This window comes from Acomys minous (genome assembly GCF_964271855.1).
Source record: "Acomys minous genome assembly, chromosome: 6".
NCBI classification, from domain to species: Eukaryota; Metazoa; Chordata; class Mammalia; order Rodentia; family Muridae; genus Acomys; species Acomys minous.
Window position 1 is genome coordinate 114,201,261 of NC_140487.1, and position 24,479 is coordinate 114,225,739.

Sequence of the window (24,479 nt, forward strand, 5' to 3'; positions counted from 1 at the left end):
GTCCTATATACTTATCATCACCACCACCACTGCCACCACTGTCACTATCACCACCACAACCATGACTGTGGACAAACTACTACCACCACCATCATTACCGTCACCATCACCATCACCACCACCACAGCCATGACCACCTCCATCACCATCACCACCACCACCATCACCACCACCACTGCCACTGTGACCATTGTCGTCGTCGTCATTATCATCATCATCATCACCATCATTACCACTGTCACCATGAACAGCACAGTCAGTATCACTACCATTGCCAACCAACCATTACCTTTATTACCGTGACTGCCCCCACCACCGCTGTTGCCATCACCCCCACTTAACACCACCAGCAGCAGCCACAGAAGCCACTCTCATCCCTTATTTTCTAGAGTCACTCGGCCTCACTTGCATGTAGCTAGGATCTGAGGCGTATTTCTAACCCTAGGGCAGGCAGGACATTGGTAAATGGCACCATTGTTCTTGGAGTGTTACTAGGCTGCAAGTACCTGTATGACCGAGTCTTCCTCAGTGTTCTCAACGCTGACCACAAGACTACTAGGTGTAGGGTGTATTTGTTGAGTAAGTGACTTGGGGACAGCATTTTGGGTTAAATATCCTCTCGTCTCCTTGCTTGCTACATTTGGCTTAGGTATCCAACCCACCTGTGTGCCCTTCTCAGTACCTGGCCTGCACACAGTTGGTGCTTAATGCATGCCTGCAGTTTACTACCATAGACACAGCCCCATTTCAAACAAGAAGAATCCAGGCTTAGATTCCTGTGTGTGGCAGCCGGCCGCTCTTGGTGTAATGGATACATATTTCTCGCTGCCCACGTGTCTCACCTTCCCTGCTGAGCACTGTATTAAATGGCTGTTCGGCAGCTTGAGTGCACACATATTCCTTTCAAAATTATTATGTTCACCTTTTGTTGGCAGAACATGCCACACAAAACATCCCAACCTCTTATTGAGTGTGGGTGTCTGCTTCCCGCAGCTGCCTCCATCACAGTGCTGTGTCCCAGAAGCCCTGCCAGGGTTTCAAGTGCCTACTAGGCCAAGGGGGAAATGAACCCATGGCCAGTGAGGGAGCCAACTGGATCAACTGATCCAGGCAGAGAAGTCATCACTGTCACAGCATCATTGTCTCCACCATGGCCACCGACACCAGCATCACCACCGTCGCCACCACTGTATCATCACCAACTCCACTATTACCTCTGCCAGCAACACCAGTGCCACCAGCCAACATCGCCACCATCACTACCATCTGTTGTGTAGCAGTGAAAGCCTTCCATCTTAGTGGGAAGCTCCTGAAGAAAAAGGATGCTCAAGAGAGGCGGAACATTCCATCCTACAAGAAAGTTCCTTTAAGCTCAGGAAGGAAGCAACTCAACAGCTTCAGGAAGTCCCTGAAACTGATGAGATACAGTAGGCAGTAAGGACTGTGGATAGACACTTTCCAACCTGTTGAGCTGCCTGTGGGATGTTCAGTGAGCTCCAGGTTTCCAGCTTCATGGGCTGTCACCCCTGCTGGGGTGGGCTTTGGTGATGCAGATGTTCCTGAGTCATATCTGCTCCTGTACGTAACCTCTCACCCATATTCCCGTAAGTAAACCCGATAAAACTCTGGTTCACCAAGTTGGACTTTGGTGGTATCCTTACTTTGGCCTGTTGTCAGTTTCCTGTCTGGAGTAAGTAGACATCTGTTCATGTCTCCCTAGGAGGAGTGCTATACACCACAACTGTCATTAGTATCGCCCCCTCCGACCCATCACCACCAACAACTTGGCTATCCTGGTCATCACTGTTACCTGTATGCCATCATTACTACCATTACTGTCGTGATGATGATGATGATGATGATGATGATGATGATGATGAAGGAAGGCTACTGTCAATTATTAGCATTGTTGCTCTCTTTATCTGTGGTAGGAACAGAGTCAAGTACCTCATGTGCATCCTTTTATGGAATCCTCAGAGTGACCGTAGAAGCAGATCACTTCTTAGTATTTGTTCTTTTGGCTACCTTTGTCTTCTTCACACCAGCCTCACTGTGTACCTCAGACTGATCTAGAGCCTGTTATCCTCTTGCCTTAGACCCCCCTGCCCCAAATGCTGGGGTTACATGAATGCTGGCCTTACAGGCGTGTACTCCATGCCCAGCTTTTTTCGCTCTTATTTTACCGATGAGAAAACAAAGTCAGAGAAGTTAGGGATTTGCATAACGCGATACTTGCAAGCACAGGATAAGGTTAATTTGAAAGCAAAGCAAAGCAAAACAAAACAAAACAAAACAACCCCTCCAAACCCTACGATCACCACCAAACGTCTTCACTCCGGCAGATGCTTAGTGAGTGTACATCATCATGAGCTATAGTGCCTTCCGTTTCTAGGATCACAGAAATGAGTGTGTCCCCCGGCTGTGAGGATGTAGACAGCTCTCCAAGGGAGATCAGCTACACACAATCAACACAAAACAGCCTAAAGAGGGATGTTTTTATAAGAGATATAAAGTGAAGCACCCTGAGGGCCAGAAGTAAGACGTCATTTGTGGTGGTGTCATTTGAAGAAAATCTGTCCCAATTTTTTCCTCTCTATCTCTCTCTCTCTCTCTCTCTCTCTCTCTCTCTCTCTCTCTCTCCTTTTTTTTTGTTTTTCAAGACAGAGTTTCTCTGTGTAGCCTTGGCTATCCTAGACTCGCTTTGTAGACCAGGCTGGTCTCGAACTCAAATGATCCGCCTGCCTCTGCCTCCCGAGTGCTGGGATTAAAGGCGTGCAGCACCACGCCCCAGCAAACTTCTGGTTTCTTAAAAGCCTTCTTGTCTTTGACTGCCCAGTGTCCATTCAGCTCCAGGCAAGCTTATACTGTGGTTCTCGCTTTGCACACCCTGGCCGAGATGCTCTTGTTGCATGTATTTCCCAGGCCAGCACGTCTTGCTTTCTTTCGGGAAAGGGAAACAAGATGGCAGAACACTGTGAGAGAAAGACCTGCTGCAGGCAGAGCTGAGCTCCCTCTCAGTTCCTGATAGGCCAGCTACATCCATCAAGAATGGGGGAGGAGGCCTTTGTATCAAGACCCCTTTTCCACCTCAGCGGGATTATGTAGTTAACTGTGGGGCAGGGCTTGTTGTCATTCTTCCCTGATGCTCCTCAAGGGGACCTCAGGGCACCCCGTGTGGGCCATGGAAGAGGCCAAGATTCTCACTGGTCCATCAATGGCTCACTGGTCCATGTGGCTGGCCGGGTGATCCTTCCCTTAGCAGGTGAGGGTCCCAAGCACACTCCTGGGGTCAGAAGAAAATGGGCCAGCAGTTTCAGTCTGGCTTCTGGCCCTGAGCAGCAGCTGGCCTCCTTCCCGAAAGCCTGAGGCAGGCAAGAGGGAGAGCTGAAAGATTAGAAGCTGTTTGGTCTGAGTGACGAGTGTAACTCCTACCTTTTGGCATGCTCTCAAGAGACGCCAGCACAGCAGTCAGCGTAGCGTGCCTTTTGAAGGTTTCTGCATATGAGACTGAGGTTCTTCTGCTGTGACTCATGCTCAGGTTGTCCTCAAGGAGGAGGCAAGATGGCCTAGCTCCAAGAGCTTACGCTCGCCTGGCTCCTTGTGCTCATCTGACAAATACTTTTGGACCTCCTCTGGAAGGACCAGGAGGGCCTATGCTGGGAAGGGACCCCTGGGAGAGGACGAAACAGAGGTGGATTCTGCTGTCATGTCAGCGGAGGGCAGACAGACTGCACTCCCATTGGCTACTGGAAGGGAAATGCAATTATAGACAATTTGGGGGCCCTCCTCCAAAGAAGCAAGGGCCGCTAGGAGAAGATGAGGGTGACTTGGAGTGTCTCGATGGCAGTGCTTATGCACAGCTATCTGGTGTTGGATGGCTGAGCTTTACCCTGAGAACGGCTTCCTAGCTTGGTGGTTGGTACCCATGGTGTCTCAGTTATTTGTATTGGGTCACTTCCAGGGCCACGTCCCATCCTAAGTGATTTGCTTTGTGTTTGCTGACTCATTCATTTCATCTATGCCATTAGGAAATTAAAAAAGAAAAAACACACATCATTTTATTGATTGGGAAACTGAGGCACAAAAGAATGGTTAAAAATTCGGATGGTATACAGCTAGTAAATAGTGGGGTGAGGGCTTGAACCCAGATGTTTAGGAAGCAGCAGTGAGTCCCCAGCAGGTGGAACAGAGGTACGTGGAAAATGTCTGGAGACTGGAAAGAGGTAGAGAGCTCACAGAGCTGGAGTAGGCACGCAGCTGGGTAGAGAGCTCTAGGACAGCAGGGGTGAGGCAGGCCATAAGCAGGGGATGTAGAGTGTGTGTTGAGATTTTCCTTGGGACAGGATCTTTCCGAAAGGAGTGCTGTAGGGGGCAGATTCTGGGTCCATTCTTCCCTCTGTGTATACCCAACTCTGGGTACATGGCCTGGCACAGGGTAGGGGCTGTCCAGCTGTCAGCTGGTGATTGAATAGGTAAGAGTAGCTGTCACCCTACTGACTTCCTCAGTTCCCACTGTCCATCAGTTCCCAGGGCGGATGTTGAAACTCTGTCCCTAGACGTCCAGTCCAGTAATTCTGGCTTGAGCTGGGGTTGCACCTTTCTCTTATGCTTCTTGGATGAGTCTGACTTCAGCCAGCTGCCCTTGGACACCTTGGGAAACCAGCGGCAATGGCAGAATGGGGTCGGGGTTCTGTCCTCTAGGTACATCTGGGAATATCTCAGTGTGGCCAGCGTATCTCTTGGAAGACAACATCCTGGGCTGGTTCATTGGTCCCTCTTCTGACTTAGGGCTATTGGCATCAGTTCCTGGGCTGAGTCTTGGCCAGCACCAAAATACAGGCTGGATTTGTAGTTGATCTTGGGTTTTACAGGTTCTGTAGACTACCTAGAACTCTGTTGAGAACCAATCAGTCAGTCAATCAACTAATCAATCAATCAATCAATCAACCAATCAACCATTACTTAACCAACCAATTAGTTAACCCAGAGAAGAGAGGGAGAAATAATGGGGGTGTGGTGGGAGGAAGTGAGTCGGGAGAACAGACGGAGGGGCACTGACACTGCAGCTGAGGTGTAGTGTGTGGGGGTAAGGGGAAATATCACAGTACCAGGTAGAGGCTGAAGGGGAAGATGAGGCCCACAGAAGGGCTGAGGTTCTCCTCAGGTCAGTCCTGAGAATCAACAGCACCGAGAGTCTGAGAGAAGGGGCAAGCATGTGGCGCGCACCTGTTATTATTCCAGTACTTTGGAGGATTTGGAAATTGAATATAGTCTGGAGACTGCCATTTGGTTACACTGTCTCAAAGGGGGTGGGTGGAGGACATGAGCAAGGAATGAAGGAAAAGGGAGATACCAGCTATTCATTGTTTTGTTTTTGTTTTTGTTTTTTGTTTTGGAGACAGGGTCTCTCTGTGTAGCCTTGATGGCCTGGACTCGCTTTATAGACCAGGCTGGCCTCGAACTCACAGAGATCCGCCTGCCTCTGCCTCCCGAGGGCTGGGATCAAAGGCGTGCGCCACCACGCCCGGCTATACCAGCTATTCTTGATGAGCTACAGGGAGAATGATACAGCTTGCAGGTGTTGAGAGAAGGGGCAGCAAGCCTCCCCACCTCTTCCTCATGGTTTGGGGGTTCAGTTGCTCAGAGAACCCCTGGGCCGTTCCTTACAGTCAAGGGGCATGATCATGGCTACCAGATCCACTTGCATCTAGATTGGAGTCCTATTTCTGCCATGTAGTGGCAGGGTGATGTGAGGCAAGTGACATACCTCCTCAGGACTCAGTTTCCCCATCTTTAGAGGGGAAGCACCTATCAAAGTAGCTGAAAGTAGTGCAAACAGCAAGAGATTCTGACCCTACAGAGCCACATTTGTACCCCAGCAACTCCAGGCCAGCGACTGCTCACACACTTGTTTTCTGCCTGGATGCCCGGAGGTCTCAATCCTTGACCTGGCAAGCTCCTCCTCAGGGAAGCTTCAGAGGGTTGTCTGGGCCTGGGTCGGCTAAGTCTCTGCACAGCTAGAGTGATGAGATGAGCTTTGTCAGGTCAAAGTGTGGACCAGGGTCCTAGTACCCAGCATAGGGTTCAGTACAGAAGAAGAACAAAAGGAAAATCACTTGAAACAGTAGATTAAGAAATGAATAATAGAGCAGGGTGTGGTGGTGCACGCCTTTAATCCCAGCACTCGGGAGGCAGAGGCAGGTGGGTCTCTGTGAGTTCGAGGCCAGCCTGGTCTACAAAGTGAGTCAAGGACAGCCAAGGCTAACACAGAGAAACCCTGTCTCAAACCCCTCCCCCCAAATAATAGAAATGAATTAGTGAGGAGATGTAAAGAGGGAAGGGAGGGAGCAAGAAGGAGAAAGAAAAAGAGGAAGCGAAGTGATGGGTGAGACAAGATGGTTGGGGAGGGTAGCCTTGGCTCATGCTTTTACGGTGGCCCCCCCACTTCATAGTACTGACACCCCTTAAGCCTGAATCCTCTCTGCTGCCTGCTTTCTCTCCCTTTAACGTCGCCCTGCCAGGGCTTGAGTGCCTGTGGCTCTTACAAAATATTCATTGTTCTCTTGCCTTCGCTGCTCTGCTCTGCATCTTAGGTGCCGAGGATGGTAGAATTATCATAGGTAAAGCATGTCTGACACCAGGCATCTGACTCATCTGAAGCTGCTCTTCGCCCCCAGGCTGGGGTGCAGAAGCCAGCTTAGTTGGGCTGAGTGTGCCCAGATGTTTCCGGCTTCTGGCAGAGGGTGGTAGTCTGACCCAGAAAGCAGCATAGGCTACACCGGCTTGGGAAATGTAGTGACAGAAGTCAGAGAAGAAGCCCTGGCTGAGGTGGAGGGAACAGAACTCCTGGATGCTGAGGTGGGTGAGAGGTGGTCCAGCTGGCAGATCACTGACTCTACTGGGAATTCTGGAGCCACCTACTGACAGTTCCTTGGGCAAGATCCAGGGGATATGGGATGTGGAGGATGGGTGCAGCTGGTAGGGAAAGAGAGGCAGACATTCCAGATGGGGTGAAGGCTGACCAGGAAAGACAGACAGAGATAGAGACATAGAAACACACACACACACACACACACACACACACACACACACACACACCACACACACACCCCACACACACTCATGCATGAGAGAGGGGGGGGGAGGGAGATTCTGCAGTGTGAGAGGTAGATGCCAAAGTCTAGGAGGGCTACAAGGTCTTGGCCAACCCTAATCTCACACGATGGCCACAGGAATCAGCCAACAGCTGCTTTTTGCTGCATACCTACTGTGTGCCAGAACCCATGCTAAGTGCTCTCAGGGCCCTGACTAATTCTATTCCCACACTAGCCTTCTGCTGTAGACACCAGTACCATCTCCATATGAGAAGGGCACAGGGTGGAGAGCGTGAGGAAATCTTAAAGCCCATGGCTGAAGAATGAAAGTCAAGATTTGAACATGGAACTTAGCCTTCCTCTCTGTTCCCTGTTAGGGCTTTCAGCTCAGGCCTTGCTGACTGTTGTAAAATACAATGCATGCTGCCTTACAATGTTAAATGGGAGCCGTTGACAGTGGCAGCTGTTCCCCCAGAGGACCTGGGTTTGGTTCCCAGCACCCACATGGTAGCTCACAAACATCAGGAATTACAGTTCTGAGGAGATCTGATGCCCTCTTCTGGCCTCCACTTCTGGCCTCCACAGGTACTAGGCACACATGTGGTGCACAGACATACTTGTAGTGAAACACTCAATCCCATTAAAATAAAATAAAATAAAATAAAATAAAATAAAATAAAATAAACCCTTAAATGTTGGAAGGCAGAGTTCAAGGAGGAAAAAGTAGTGTTTAAGTCATGCTTTTTTTTCCCAGACAAACTTTTGTGTTCAGACTTGATTTTTCTATGATTTTGGGGTTCCTGGGCATAGAGATGGGCTGGATCAGAGAAGGGCTGGATTGAGGAGTTGGTGGGTGAGAAGAAGACTTGGGGTCCTTCCAGTCCGTTCCACACAGAATGGCATCCTTCATAGAAGGCTAGCTGATGTTCCTGGCTTCTGTCAAAGGGTCATGATCTGAGCCAGAGTTTCTGAGACACCCTGATGACCCCTCCCCAACCCCATGGTTAGAGGGCTGGTAGTTTCTGAGAGCCTTTCATGCCTTCGTCTTGCCTCCTGGAGCCATCACAGAGTCTAAAAGCCTGCCTGGCAGTCAGGTAATCTAGTTCTCCCCAAAGTCAACACGTGTACCGTTCAACAGTTAGGGCCTGCTGAGGCCCAGCAAAAGTTGGGGATCTCTTTCCAAATCCCCCTGTTTTAAGAACAACTCAGCTTTCCCCCGTAATATCAGTTGCTTTGCACATTTTTGATTCCAGGTCATATAATTCTATCCCCTGAGCATAACGAACAGCAATTGCTGGTACCATGGTTGCCATGGTAACATCATCCCAAATTTCCTCCTAGAGGGGCTAAAGATGCCTTCAGGGAGGGTGGGGGCTGGAGTCCACTGGGTTTAGGACGTTAGTTTTATATTATCCAGATGCCCTAAGGAAGCCCTGGGGCTCAGCTCAGAGCTTGAACTGTCACCAGTGAGGCTCAGTTCTGTCCCTCTGCTGCTGCTCCCGTATGAAGAGAGGCAGGATCCAGTGTTCTTTTTTTTTTTTTTTTTAACCCAAAGATATGAGGAAGAGCTGAATCCTGTGCAGGCGGAGCCACCTGACAGGGAAAGAATGGCTGCAGAGAAATGGTGTCAGGCTCTTTTGAAGTCCTAGGCAGGGAGCAGGAAAGTGGAGGCTGTGAGTGGTAGGTGACAGGTTTGTTCCCAGAAAACAGCTCAGAAAAGTACCTGGCAAGGAGCTGGACTGGAGTTGGGATCGTAGGAGGGAATGCAGGTCTGAGAGTCCTGTGCTCACAGGCAGGACCAGTCTCTGAACCTGCCGCAGGTTGAAAGAGCCCTGTACCAACAGGGTCTCACCTGTTGCCATGAAAGACACCTTTCAGCTGCTGAGAGAACAAAGCTGAGACAGGAAGTGTCCTGAGTCCAGGAAGGCTGTTTTCTTGCTCCCTTTTTAGAGAGGGCTCTGTGAATCAGTAATCTCTCTCTCTCTCTCTCTCTCTCTCTCTCTCTCTCTCTCTCTCTCTTTCCTTCTCTCCCCTTCCTCTCCCCTCTCTCATTTTGCATTTTCTGTCTCTTTTTTTCTCTTTATGTTTCAACTCGATCCTCTCTACCAATGACATCTCCCCTCTTGCTCCTCCCACCCTTTATTTCCCCCTTCTTTTACCACCCTTCCTGTGTCTCCCTTTCTCCTCTCTTTTCTCTTGCCCCCCATCAGCTAACCAGAACCACAGCAATTCTCCATGTCACGTGCCACAGAGCCAATCTTAATTAAAATTAATTAATTAGTTCAAAAGCCCACGGGGCTCCTTCTACCTCCCAACCACCATCTGGGCCTAGCCCCATTTGCCCATAATCTAAACATCAACCAAAAGGAAAATTACAGGAAAAAAAGGAAAAAAAAAAGCCCAATGCTCAAAATACCCAGAGCTAAGCAGACATGCATTTAGGCCAGCCCTTCCCACACTGGCTAGTGTTCTTTGAGCCCTGGAGTTGGGAGAGGCAGTTGAGCTGGGCTGTAGGAAGCACAGACTCCAGAACCTACCCAACCCTGGTTCAAATCTGTTTTTTAGCACACTGAACTTGTGACTCTTGGCAAGTCCTTTGTCATTCTGAGCCTCAGTTTTTCTTTTTTCTCTGCAAAATGGGAATAGTGATAGTAGCCAATTCCTATGAGTGTGACAGCACCTGGCCCTTCAGGAATTCACTACGTGTTATATATTCCTACAAATGTTCCATGGGAGGAAGATTGGGAACACTGAATGCTTCCCACCCATGTCTCAGAAATAATAAACACACAATAGCAGCACACCAGAGCATCCAGAAGTTCTACAGGCCAAGGCCCATTTGACTCAAGTTTACCTCCATAATCCTAAGACTCACTTTGGCTGTGATACCCTTTTTCTTCTTTGTGTGCACCCGTCGCGGGGGGAGGGGCCTTGTTGTGGAGGTCATAGTTTGAGGGACTCTGGTTTGAGATGACTCATTTGTTTGGGATCCAGATGGGTGAGGTAGATGGAGGGAGTGGCTTTGAATCACTAGACATACCTGGGGCCAAATATGCCCTGTGGCAGATTTTCTCCTTACTGACCACATGGCCCTTAGGAATATCATGGCTAGGCCCAGAGAAGGGAAAGAGTAATGCTGTTCCCAAGGCCACACTGTCACCTAGAAGGTGATTCAAAAGTGCCTCCTCTGTAGGCTTTCCAGGCCAAGGCTTGACCACCTTATTACTCTTCTCCCCTTATTAAACAAACACAAGTTCTCCCTACCCCGACCCCACCCCTGCTTTCTTCAAGAGTTAGACTCAGAGAGGGATGTGGGAAGCCCCCACATCTCCCTGCCTGTTGGTTTACTTTCTAAATAATTTAGTTAATTTTTTTTTTTCTGAGATAGGGTCTCATGTAGTCCAGGTGGCCTCCAACATACTGTGTAACTGAGGATGACTTTGGATTCCTGAATCTATCATTTCTTCTTGAGTACTAGAGCTACAGGTGTGTGTCACCATGTCCAGTTTATGTGCATCTGGGGATCAAATCTTTTTTTTTTTTAAAGAGCCTGCTGCATGGCCCCAGTGATGGATGTGTTGCCCTACAACCAAGGCCTTCTCTCTGTCCATGGTGCTGAAACCCTAGCTCTCACTGAAGCAGCTGTGGAATATTCTGGGATGGGTGGGCATCCCACTCAGTTAACGTGCCTCCCAGACTCCACATCTCACCCAACTGAATCAGAATCCTCTGGGTTCAGTGTCTGTCTCTGGGTGCTGGAAGATGTTTTGGAGGTGGTCATTAGAAACTCCACTACTTTGATGAGCCTCTGTGCCTCCCTGCTCTACTCCCATGGACCACTGTTTGCTAGTGATATCTATTGCATATGAATGGCTAACGGCATAGATTTATGGGCTGTTCCCTTAGTTTTACAGTAGCAGCAGCTTTATTCACATGCTGGGAAATTCCACCCTTGGGTCCATTCTCAGCCTATTATTTGATATCTCAGAGCAGGTGCCTTTGAGGCCACGAGGAAGTACAGAGAAGTGGTTACAGGCACAGGCTTTGGATAGAACCAGGCCTGGGTTCAAACCCTGGTTCTGCCTTTTGCTACCTCTGTGTGGTGGGTTGAAGGAGAATGTTCCCCAGAGTGTCAAGTTTGAATGCTTTATCCCCTAATTGGTGGAACTGCTTAGGGAAGGATTAGGTGGTGTGGCCTTTTTGGAGGAACTGTGCCACTGGGTGTAGGCTTTGGAGTTTTAAAAGCCCATATCGGAGGGCCCAGTCTTTTTCTTCCTGACTCTAACTTTTGGATAAGATGAAAGCTCCCAGCTACTGCTTCCAGCACCATGCCTACCTGCCTGCTGCCATGTTCCCAGGGTGGTGGACATGGACTCACCTTCTGAAACTGTGAGCCTCCAAGTGACTTCTTCCTAATGGCCTTCTTCTTGCTTGGCCTCAGCGGATGAGGAGGAGCTCAGTTCTCACGTGACTTGATGTGCTGGGGTGGGTTGGTGAGGGGAGCTCCCCTTTTCTGAGGAGAAGGGGAAGGAGGGATAGGGGGAAAAAGTTGTGAAGGTGGGACCAAGAAGAAAGGAGGGAGGGGGCTGTGATCTGGATGTAAAGTGAATATATAAACATTTTTAAAAATGAATAAAAGGAAATTCTTTCTTTTATAAGTTGTGCTGTCACGGTGTCTCCTCACAGGGATAGAATAGTGACTAAGGCTCCCTGTGAGCTTGGAGAATTGTTTCTACTTCCTGTGCCCCAGTTGTCTGATGCATACAATAAAGGCAGCATTATCCAAACCCCTAAAAATTGATGCATAAGAAAAGATATAGGGGATAGGATAGGTCCTAAGGGGCTCAGGGTGCAGAAGCTCAGGGTTGGTTGTAGGTTATGACGTGACTCTGACTGCCCCCCCCCATGACAGCTATGAACTTAGGTCCCCTAGAGCCTCGTAAATCAAGTAGGAAAGGTGACACAAGGTATTAACCTATGAACCATCATAGCTGACTATAATCATACAACTGAACTTTTACATGATATTCTTGGAGTCCTGCAAACTTTCAGCACATTTGATGAGAATGAAAGTCGAATTCTAAGGATGAACTGAAGGCAGGTGTGTGGGCAGAAAAGGGTATTGCTCACTGCCCTATTGCTCACTGGCACTTTCCCTGGGAGCCTCTAAAGGGTAGTTCAGTAAAGAGGGTGAGGAAATTACCTCAGGGCAAGAGAAGTTGTCCGTGATGGATTCTCTTTGGCCTCTGATATAGGGACCCTGGACCAGCGTGGGCCTTGGAGTTGGCCTGAAGGAGTAGAAATGCCCAAGGTAGGAAGATGGAGGACCAAAGTAGTCAAAAGACTTTGTTCAAGGCCCAAGGGTGCATTGGCTGCAAAACTAGGGTGAGTTTTTCATTGTACCACACACAGGGCTTGCTAGGTACCTGTTACCAGTTCAGCACTGGCATTAAAAAAACAAAAGACAAAGAATGTATAGGAAATAGATTAGATGGATTCTGACAGGCTCAGGGTACAGACGCTTTGGGTTGGCCACAGATAACAATGGAGTTTTGACTCTGCTCCCTTTCACCATTATGGGCTTAGACCTCCTAGAGCCTCAGTTTCCCCATCATGCAGTGAGACTAATAAAAAAAGTCGAGCTTTGTCAGACAATCACGGTGGTATCTGCAATGATGACACTCCAGTGCTGTGACCCTTCCCAAGCTAAGATGATGAATGAAGAAGTACCAGGGCCACAGGGAGGCGGGCATAGGCAGACGCTATGCAGAATGGACTGTAGACTTCCTGCGCTGGGCGGTGAGCTCCCTGTCACTGGAGGTGAGCAAGTCCCTGGTGAGGGTGTAGTTCAGAGGATGTGTGCATCTGCAGGAGAAATGGACCAGCACCTGGATGTCCAACAATACCCATCCCTCCCCTTCTCAACACCCGGGCACCAGCTCATTGGGGGGCCTCTGTTTTCCAAAGCAGTAGGCAGCCTGCCTGGTAATTACTTTTGGACTTATTAAGCATAATTATCCCCTAATCGCACACAACCAGTAATTACTGCGGCTGTTACCAAGGGCCTACCCATGCAGCACTGCCTGCAGCACCAGGGTCCAAGTCCCAGCTGGGGCCTGAGGTGGACGGAGTTGGGGCTCTATGTCATGGTGTGTGTGTGTGTGTGTGTGTGTGTGTGTGTGTGTGTGTGTGTGTATGAGATGCTTCATTTCAGATCTCCAGTCTAGCCCTCTGCCACCAGGGCAGCAGGTTGGTGAAGGAATGGCGCTCACACAGCCTCAGAGCGATCTCCAGCTCTAACCAGTGAGCAGCTCTCCCCGCCCTGCTCACACTAGGCACTTGTCCATGCCACCTGGCCCTTGCCCAGTGCTGTGTCCTCCCACCTGGGAGTCTCTTTCTCTCTTGTCCCCTCCCTCCAACCTCCAATCTTCCTCTCTCTTTCCTTCAAATTTGCAAAATGGGGCTATACTCTGATGCCATCTGTGGAATGTTCCAGAGACAGGGAACACCCAGTGCTAGAGTGTTAGTGTGGGAACAGGTTTGGCATGTTTCAGGAAAGGGGAGGAGGCTGGGGGTGGGGGTGGGGATGGGGGTGGGGATGGGGGTGGGGGTGGGGATGGGGGTGGGGGTGGGGATAGGGGTGGGGGTGGGGATGGGGGTGGGGGTGAGGGTGGGGGTGGGCTGGAGCAGGAGAGTGAGGTCAGGGCTGGAGGGAAGGTAGGGGCCATTTCCAGGGTCTGGCAGGCCATTTGAAGAACAGTGGCTTTTCTATTGCACCAGCCCTCTGAGTGGAGGCGTCATCTCCAGGCTCCTTGTTTTAATAGCTTTGATGTGAGCCCTTGAGGGGTCAAGGTGGGAGCGGGGAGCCCAAGGAAGAGCCATTGTAAGGGAAAGAGCTTGGCTAACACTAGGCAACAGAGAAAGAGTTGAGAAGACCCCGGAAGCATCTCCAAGGCATAGATGTTCAGGTGGTCTGATGGACTCTACAGACTAAATAACAAGACCGGCATCAAGAATGACTCTAAGGGTTTGGCTTCAAGGATAGAAAGGGGAAGCTGCCCGTTTCCTGAGTCCGGAAGACCTGGATGGGGTGTGTTGGGGTAGGAGCTGTTCATAGCTTTCCTGATAAGATCTTAGGTCCCAAGGGAGGTAGGCATTCCCTCCTTATGTCAGAAGAGCTGGCTGGAGGGGCTCATGGGGACCCCCCTCAAGTCATGCCATTTAAAGCAGGAAGCCTTTGATAGTTATCTGTTGAGAAAGAGATGAGAGTAGCCAAGAGACCCAAAGGCTGAGCCCTGAGCATCCTTGGGTGGACCCTGGTGGGGTAAATGTCAATCTAGACTGAGGAGGAGACCTGGGAGGTGGAGGGGAAGCGGAGGACTCACAGGCTGGAGGAGGAGGGAACCTGTTTCTTGTCTTTGCCAGGCCTTCCTTCCACACCCCCTTGTATCAGTTCATTCCATTTTTTTTTTCTTCCTGAGACAGAGTCTTACTACGTAGCTCTGGCTGTCCTGGAGCTCATTCTGTAGACCAGGCTGGCCTCGAACTCATAGAGATCCGCCTGCCTCCGCCTCCTGAGTACTGAGATTAAAGGCGTGCACTGCGACTCCCAGATCATTTCATATTCTTTCCTCTTTATCTCTGTTTTTCTCTCTTGGCCTCAGTTTTCATCTCTGTTAACCCTGGGCAGTAGGTCTCGGGCCTCCAGGGTTTAGGGATCCCCGGCAGTGGCAGGCCTGTGCCAGTCTCCAGAGATTGAGGCATCACCACTGGCCTGCGGGTCCCCGTGCCTCCTGCCCGCAGAATGCGCGCTAATATTTATTTACATGCCTTTCTGACTATTATTTGTTAAGGTATCGCTGCCAACTGTGCGCGGGCTAATTGCTCTTAATGTGCCCCCTTCTGGTTCCCACAACGGCGGCGGCGTCTTCCTGGTGATGGAGCCTGCGCTGTTCCAAGAAGGGAAGCCAAGCATGGGGACCGCGAGGAACAGAGTGCGGGAATGCTCAGAGTGAGTGCAGGCTGTGCAGCCTGCAGGCTGGGGACCCCGGCGGCTTTGGGTGGGAATCTCAAAGCTAGCGTTCCTATCCGTGTGCATGGCTTGCAGTCCTGGAAGAGGGAATGCACGTAAGCCTGGGGTGAGGTCTAGATCCAGTAAAGGACTTTGGGATCATGCGTGGGGGAATCAGGTTGGGGGGTACAGTAAGGGTAGAGGACCTGAGGATCAGGAAGTAGATTTAAGATTCAGATTGTGCCCTGAAGGTTGGGGGACTTAAGGAGTGCAGAGAAACCAAGGCTTGGGGGGGGGGCTTAGGACCTTGGGGTGACACTAGGAGGTCTTGTGAAGTGCCCCTCCCTCATTAGTGCAAGGCTGGAGGGGCATAAGGTTCAGACCAGCGGTGCTTGGGTCTGTGGGCGGACAAAGCTGCATCTGCAGCCCGGGGACAGGCCGCTGCCTCTCCCCGCTTCACCCATGTAGGCGGCTGCCTCTGTGTTCGTTTCTCCCAACGTCAGCAGCAGGCAGCCGCTGGAGCCAGAAGGAACTATTTAATTGGCAGAATTTTTGGGTTAAAGACAGCTGTGGATTCTCTGAGTTTTGAGGCGGGGGAGGGGCGGGGGGCCGGGGGGGGCGGGAGGGCCTGCGCACCCGGGGTAGGGACGGGAGGAGGAGAAAGAGATTGAGAAAGAAAACCCTGGCTTGCAGAGAGGCTCTAGAACAGTGTTTCTCAAGCCTCCTGATGCTGCGACCCTTTAATACAGTTCCTCACGCTGTGGTGCCCCCCAGCCTTAAAATTATTTCCGTTGCTACTTCGTAACTGTACAGTTGTTGCTGCTCTGAATCATAGTGCAAATGGTTGCGTTTCCCCAATCGTCTTAGGTGACCCCTGTGAAGAGGTGCTCAATTCCCAAAGGGTCGCGACCCACAGGTTGAGAACCTCTGCTCTAGAGCGAGGCGACAGAGCAGGGGTGGGCAACCAACCTGGAGAGAGAAGCAGATGAAGAGAAACACCAGTGGATAAAAATGGAGGCCGCGGAGGAGATTCTGGAGTGGCCTGCACAGGCTGGTTCCTGCTCAGATCTTTTCCACCCTGGGTGGAGGCCCTCAGATGTCTCTTTTGCGGGGGGGGGGGGGGGGGGCGCACCTGTCTCCCTGCAGTTGCACACCTTGATTGGAAGAGGGCGTAACCTGGGCGTTATCTATCCATTTCGTTACATTACTGGGCCTGTGGGTTAAGGCATCTGTTAGTTTCCAGGCCTTGTCAATTCTACCCTGAAGTCCCTCCCTGGGCTGGGGACTATATATTAATAACACCCCGGGGAACTGTGCCCCCATTCCAATCAATGAAGACTGATTGAAGAGAAGCTGTCCTCTGGGACCTCCTCCCAGCCATGCCAGGACAAATCCTGGCCAGGGAGCTGTGACTTTTGTAAAGGATGGACAACCAAGGGACTGTGAAGGATCTGTCTGTCTAGACAGACTCGGATGCTGGCCAGCCCCCAAGTCCTTGCGTTCCTTCCCTCCCAGGGCCAAGCATCTGATGGACGGTGGTTGAATTTCATTCAGTTTCTTGCCTAAGGTGATGACTCCAGAAACCCACAGAGCTTTCTGGAATGGAACCTGTGTGGTTCGTGGTTGCTAGGACACAGGAAGGCCCTTTGCTTTCCCCTACTTGGTCCCTCAGACCTCAGTTCTTCATCCCTGGTCTAGATGCATCCAGGCTGGACTCTGGGTCCTTAAAGCTGGGGACTGTGGTCCATTTGGGGAGGCCTGTCCTCAGGAGAGGTGACCCAAGCTTGGGAAGGACAGGTGAGGTGGGGACAGTCCTCATTCCCCTCTCATTGACAGGTAAGGAATGCCCCTCATCTCTTACTGCAGTATTGTGTGGATTTCAGGGCAAAAGCCACAGCCTGAGACAGGCTCTTTACAAAGGTGTTTTAGGCCCATCAAGAAAACTCAGTGGAGGGGGCGGGGGCTGGAGAGATGGCTCAGTGGTTAAGAGCACTGTCTGCTCTTCCAAAGGACCCGGGTTCAATTCCCAGCACCCACATGGCAGCTCACAACTGTCTGTAACTCCAAGATCTGACACCCTCACACCAATGGACATAAATTAAATAATTAAATAAAAAATATATATATAAAAAAAGAAAACTCAGTGGGTAAAGGTACTTTGCATAGCAAGCCTGGCAATCTAAATTTCATTTCTGGAACCTATGCAATGGTGTGTGCATATTCCCTCATCACACACACACACACACACACACACACACACACACACACACACACCCCACACCACCATCACCACCACCAGCACACTACCACCAACCACCACTTGAAGGAGAGATAAACTTGTTTTTTAGGATCCTAAGTGTGGGATCGGGACGGTCTTGTGAGAGAACAGGTGAGGTTAATCCACTTGAAGACCAACCACCTCGTGCAGGAGCTTGATTGTTGCCAGGGAAAAGATCCCGTGAACAGACTGTGGGAGGAGATATATAAATGAGCCCAGAACTGGAGGCGGGGCTTTTTGAGAGACTTCCAATAGTTTTGGCTGTTCATTACTGCACTTCGAGACGCTCTGACTCCTGCTGAGGTTCTGAGTTCTGGTTACTCCAGGTTCCAGCAAAAGAAATCCTGCTGTTTACATCAGGAGAATCGTTCCTTGGAACTGATATCCTTACCATTGTGTTATTTAATCCTTTCTTCCTATTGTTTTGGTTAGTCGGGTTATAAGTGACATATGCTCGGCTACTAAGTTGTAATAAAATATATTGGTTAAGAAAATTGAGCCTACAACCACCACCACACCACTACACCACACTAATAAAATAATATTAATATTAATAACATATTTTAAAGGGGCAATTTAGCTAAAGTGAAGTCATCTGGATGGGCCCTGACTCAGTGTCTTTATAAAAGAGGACTGCTGGAGCTGGGTACTGCTGAGGAGGCTGCTGTGCTAAACGCTCACGTGTGATGCTCTGCCATGGCAGCCTAGCGTGGCAATACAGGCAGGGACCTCAGTTTTTTTGCTCTCAAAGTCTACCATGCACCTTGGGGCTTAGTGCAACGTGGCTTGTACATGGAGGGAGCGACTCTTGGTATGACACGTAAGAAGTGGCCAAAAAAGCGAGGCCCCCAGTCTATGTGAGAGAGCTTATATGTCAGGCTAAGTTCAGACTCCCCCTACCCCCCAGCAGTGGGAGCCAGACAGGGTGCTGGAGGTTTTCCTGGTTGCTGTGTGGCGGCTGAATGCAAACCCCTCGGCTGCAGGCAGGGTAGAGTAGGCAGGATAGGACAGCAGGGGTGTGGGCGGACCCTGAGGTGATGGCTTGGATGGAGGAGATCTGTCAGGGAGGAGTGACAGTGGCGATATGAGAGTCAAGGTCTCCGCTCTTAAAAATCCCACCTGTCCCTTTCTTTTCTCTCCTGAATTTGGCGATGTTTTTCATGTCTAAATTCTTATACTCAATGTGCAAAGCTCATGGGACTTGGGCCTCTTCAGATCTCTTCCTGAGTGGGTGACAAGAGGCTGATCACAGCCTGTAGACTGCTTAAATACGTGCTATGGGGGCTGCAGAAGCTTTGCCTTGAAGGATGTACAGTCCAATGGAGGAGGCAGAGAGCTCTATTTGAGAACCCCCCTGCCTGATGGAGAACATAAAAGCCCTGCCCTTGGGATGCCTCCAATCTGATGGGGACAGGCTGGCACACAGCACTGAACAGGTACACCTGTCCTGAGGGAGCTCTCTGAATACATACAGCTGGGAGCTAACAAGTCTGACGGAGGAGACAGACGATTCCCACCCCTACCCACCCCAGTAAAATATGAAGTTACAGTTGAGAGGAGGTCTGAGGAGTTTGTCTGAAGGAAATAGACATTTCACGAGGTTGCAGTGAGTGGTACAGATATGGCGGCGGAGAGGAGGAGTGGGCTAGGCAGGCAAGGACCGTGTGGTCACTTTGTCCTTTACCAGGCATAGGTGAACCCCCCCCAGGGCCTGAAGACACGGCTGTGTGCATTCTGCATATCAGTGGGCTTCTGAGCTGCTACAAAGTGCTTGTTTTTAGCAGAGAAGAAAGACTGGCCGGCAGGAGCAGCTTGGGTTGCAGGCCTCCATCCCTGTACTTGCTCTTCAGTTCCCACAGACAGGCTGTACACAGCCCTAGTCTGGGGAGGCACTGCACACCCACAGCGCCCTCTGCTGGACGTCTGGATGGCACTGCCAACGAGTGTAGAAGAAGCTTGGGAAACAGCCCCTGCTTTCCTGTGGTGGAGCCCCAGGTTCTAAAGTCACCCATGCTGGGTACATAGGGAATGTGTCAGTGCCTGGGAGCACATATATCTGTCCCATGGGAGGCCTAAGGCTTCTCTGCCTCCAGTTTGTCTTAGGATGGCTGAGAAAGCTGTAGTAAGCCATGTTCCCTACCATCGTCTGAGCTGGGTTTAAAAGCGGGGGTCTGGCCAACATCCTAGGTATCTGGGTTAGGAAAGGACCCTTTGCATCACATGTCACCAAAGCGACTCGGGGTTCATCGCGCAATAGAGGATGTGTGGCCCTTTCTTCTTCCAAGGCCCTAGATCTGGGGCAGCTGGACTTTGGGTGTGGGTGGGCCGGGTACTCCCAGGAGAGTGTCACAATGGGAGAGTGAGTCAGTTGGAGCTTCTGAGAAGAGTGATGGAGTTTCACAGAGTGGGGCTGGAGTCCACTTGGCAGACCAGGGTGAGGATGAATTGAGACCCCACCCCCCTCAAGAGGAGCTCAGGCTATGGTGTGACAGGGGCAACAGTGGCCTGCAGGGGACAGACTTCCATAGGAGAGGAAACGCAGCAGGCTCAGAATCCTGGGTGTGGTCACTTCCTGTCTTACAGAGATCCTGGAGTTAGCCCACGAGTCCCTGTTATCCATTGGCACATCCTTCCCAGTGTGAAGGAGCCGGGAGGCCCTTACTGCCATGCTGGCCCGGCCTTTACAGGAGTCAGTAGAACGAAGTCCCAAGTTGTTCCCGAAGACAGAGGTGGTGTCCCAGGGGCCCTGAGTGGCGGTGGGACTGTGACAGGGCTTGCTGGTCACAGTGAAAGCTAGCTGTCTGCTGGCCAGCAGGGTGTCGTTAACTGTTTTAGCTCAGCCTGCTGCCCTCCCACCCTATGTCTGCAGGACCTGGTAATGCTTTATAGCACTGTTGTGGGGGCTAGCGGGAATTCCCGGTTTACTCAACCACTTCCCCTGCAATCCGCAAAGGGCTTATATTGATCACGCTTTCTGTTGCTGTGACCAAAATACCTGACAAGAAGCAACCTAAGTGTGGGGTGGGGGTTCTTTTTGGCTTACAGTTCAAGGGGACACATTTGGTTATGGCTATGGAGTTTTCAGTGGGTCACCTCACATTACACCTGCAGCCAGGAAGAAGATAGTAATGGAAACTGAGGCTTAGCTTACTTGCTGCATTTCATGCAGCCCGGGACCTCTGTCCATGGAGTGTCCCACCTGAAGAGAAGGCGAGTCTCCATACTTCAGTTAAGCCAGTCTAGAGCCCTCCCCCACTCATAGACGTGCCCAGAGATGCATTTCCTATGCGGTTCCGGATCCTGTCACATTGTTAATCAATAATGACCGCTGTGGGGGTGACTAGTTTGGGGATGGGGAAAGGTGAGTTGCTTTGTGATGCTCACATGAGCCTTATGCTTGTTTTGGGATCAAGTTTGCTAGCTTGCAAGCTGTTCAATAAACACAACTTTGTAGCCACTACTTAACTAAACGTGGATGTGGCAAGCAGCCCCGGGGAGATAAGCAGTGTGTTTAGTGGCACCTTAACAAAGCTGCACCCCATGTTTTACATCTGTGTGTCCAGCCTGACCCCCACTTCTCTGCACCTATCTTTCTTTTCTTGTTTCATTAAAAAAAAAAATCAAATTTGAAGTTCGGAGTACTAATGTCAAACTATATCAAATGTACAGAAAAATAGGGTTCCTCTTGTATTCTTTGTAAGTTAGAAAGTATCCCTTGTAAACGTCTTTCCTGGCCACTTCCTGTTATCATGGCTTGGTGAGCTTGAGCTCTGCTAAGAGACCATGTGCACATCTGGCTCCTGTTCTCCACTAGTTAATGACAACATCTGCATTGGTTTCACCGGCAGCTAACTCCAATTAAACTCATTGGTTCACTAAGTTGGACTTATGTCTCTTTTCCCTCTCTCCCCTGTCTGGGGTATTGAATAGATATTTCTGTACGTCTCTCTAGAAAATACACCACAATATCCTATTTCACTTTTCATTTCTCCCAGGGTGTTTATTGGGGTCTCCCAATTAAACCATGTAGATGTACATGGTTTATCCTTATCTCAGGGTTTACATCCGGGAACAAGCTGTGACCAACTTCTCTCCCATTTGACCATGGCGGTCTCAATTGTAAAGCATCCCTGTAAACTTTCAGTTCTGGGCAAACAAGACCTTAGGTCACCTTAGGAGGAATCTTTGCCAAGACAGGCACAGCTCACTCAGAAAGGTGAACAGGTCTCTGTCTTGCTAGTTTGGGCTCTGAGAACAAAAGCAGCAGACACACGTGTAATCTAGTCACGTTGACAGTTTTTATGAGCCAAAAGCCTGTTGGAGGATGGGCGCCACCACGGCAAGGCAGCCATTCCTTTGAAAGTAGATACACACACAGTTGCAGGGTAGGCATGCGTAAGTGATGGAGTTAGACAGCTGGTCTCTAGGATTTCTGTAGCATCAACATAACTGGCTACACCAGGCAAGACGGTAACGTGTTTTCCAAGAAGCAGGAAGTGTCTTAGGCACTGTGGGGTCATTGGGGTGAGCAGAGAAAAATACAGGGCAGCAGCATGTGATAGGCACTTGAGGCTCTGACAGGGACAAGCACCGGCCATGCCACTTGAGCCAAAGCCACCTGAGCAAACAGTTGAAATCATACCGCATGTTACCACATGGACGCCTTAGAAGCGGCTGTAAGCCCAGGACAGCTGGCCTAGAGTCTGGGGGGAATTGCAGCGTCAACAGGAGACTTCTCACACAGGTGTGGTCACCTGGAGGAGGCAGTGCTGGTGAGAGGCTAGAGTCATCAGGCCAGCGCAGTGGTGGACACAGGGGCCAGGACACTTCTCAGTAGGGAACTGTGGAACTGGCTGGGCATTATTACCAAGTCCCTGGTCTGGGGACGCATCTTTCTGGATCCAGTTACCCAGCTGAACAATAATGCCACACAAGTCCTCATCCCGGTTATTTTCAGTGGTGCTGTAGAGTGAGCCATGTTAAGATAGGGGAGTGTTGCCTCTTTGTTGCTGCCGCCGTCCCTAGTTCATGCTAGGGAGGGGAAAAAAATTCTCCCAAGGACAGTGACAATGGATGCATGCCCCACGCCTTCCCTCTCCTGCTGCAGGATGCTAAGGATGTAGAATGCACTTCTGCTCAGGTTACTCTGAGATATTAGAAGTGTCAGAAGTGAGGCGGGACTTGGAACCCCAAATGACAAGAGCTGGGGTGTCAGGCAGATTCCAGCCAGTCAGGAGAATGGAGGAGCCAATCTCACAGGGAGAGGAGGGGCCAATGTGGTCAGATGGAGAGGCCGCCCCTTTCCATAAAGGGGCTCTTCTTTTAAGAGGCCCAGCCAGGGGAGAGGGTGGGGGACAAATAAAGATATCCGTGGGGTGCAGGCAGGATGGAGAGGGAATTTCTAGAAACCTTTATTGGCTGGTGAGCCAGCAAGCAGGAAGAGGGGGGAGGGGCTCACTTTTTCACTAAAAAGGAGATGACAATCACCATGAGTTGGTATCGAGAGTGACTTCTCCACCCATCAGCCACCACCTCAGCAGCTCAGGTCACAGAGAATACTCATTTGCCTTTGGGCAGGGGCTTGGTTGAAAATCGAGGTCGCATATTTACAAGTGCAGTGCGATCCAAGTTACGGAGTGAGGCCAAGCTTCCCTGGGCTCCAGAGCTGGGCTGGGCCTTAGAGACAGGGTCCACCTATGGCAGGAGGTAGGACCCATAGTGCATCCTGTTACAGGTACTTCCCTGCCCCACCAGGAAGCGGAACCAATGGTGGGTACCTCTCTCTGGCTATTATTGTGGCCGGCTGTCCTCACTCCATCAAGAATGTCGGAGCACTCAGAGATCTACAGATTTGTGCAGGCAGAGCTCCGACAGAGCTAGGCTCAGGCTATGGTTTGGCAGCACTCCTTGTCAAACTCCAAAGGAACAGGGCCAGTGGCCAGTGTGCTCACAGGGTTATTTCACATGCCTTACATACAGCAAGCACTCCATAAAGGCTGCCTAGATGTTAGTGCCAACTTAGGGAAATGCCCAAAGATCAGTGTTTTTCACCTAATTACCTTTCGAAGAGCTGCACCCTGGGTGACCTCCTTGGAGACTGGTGGTGCCATTAACTGTATAGCATCCTGAGCAGCATAAATGTTTTCTGGGTTCCCCCCCCCCCAGTACGTTTGCCAAACAGAAGTTTCTTGTGGGTGAGCAACAGGCTTGGAAGTACGTCTCTAATAGAACCCTGTCATTCTACGATAAAAGACAGCCTTGGAGGAAGACAGCAATCTGCCAGAAGCCACACGACACAGTGGTGGCCGGGTTGGGGCCAACCCATAGACTTCTCAATTCTTGGCCCATGTTTTTTTTTTTTTAACCACTGAAGGCAGTTGTAGAGGCTGGTTGGACAGCCCCCGTGGGTATTTCTTCACACAGTGATGACTTGAGCGCCCCTTTTGACATGACCTTGAAAGGAGAGCTGGTTTAACAAACTAAACCAGATTGAGTTCAAGTTCACCTAACTCGCAGGGACAAGTGTACCCCTTGAAGATGCTCGTACTATGCTGGTTTCTATGCATGCGCTTACCACCTATGGCTCTTACTTTTTCCTTAAGGCCCAACCCTTTGGCCATCTCCTTGGTGAGCCAGGTAGTGGGTTACCAAGGCTGCAATGCTGATGGAACAGTTATTTTTCAAATGCTTCTTGTCCAGACCTGCCCCTCCCATGTTACTGAAAGCCAAGGCATTTGTTCCTTGGTACTAACCGTGCTGGGAGGGTGATTCCATGGCTACAGAGATCAGCAGTTACTTATTATACACCAATAGTGCTAATCCACAGTGGGTGACAGCCCTGAGCCATGGCCATTGTCCTCTTCCAGGGCCTGAGACTCAGTGATCAAGCTTATGGGCAGATGTTCACTGGACGGTCCAATTTGCTCATTGCTAGAGGGAGAGGGGGACCTGGGGTGCACACACAACATGTTCAAAGCCACACAGAAGGGGAACAGATTGATGTTTACGCAGAGGGGTTCTGGGGAATGTCAGCAGAAGGAAGCTCACTAACTCTAGGATGCCTAGTGAAGGGAAGTCCCTCACCGTCAGAGGGAGC

The 24,479-nt window shown here is 50.4% G+C and overlaps 1 long non-coding RNA gene across 1 annotated transcript in view; it reads left to right on the forward strand.

The window, feature by feature from the left end:
- Nucleotides 1-24,479, forward strand: part of LOC311599829 — a 113,216-nt gene that overhangs the window by 77,182 nt on the left and 11,555 nt on the right. The gene's annotated exons all lie outside the window — the stretch shown is intronic.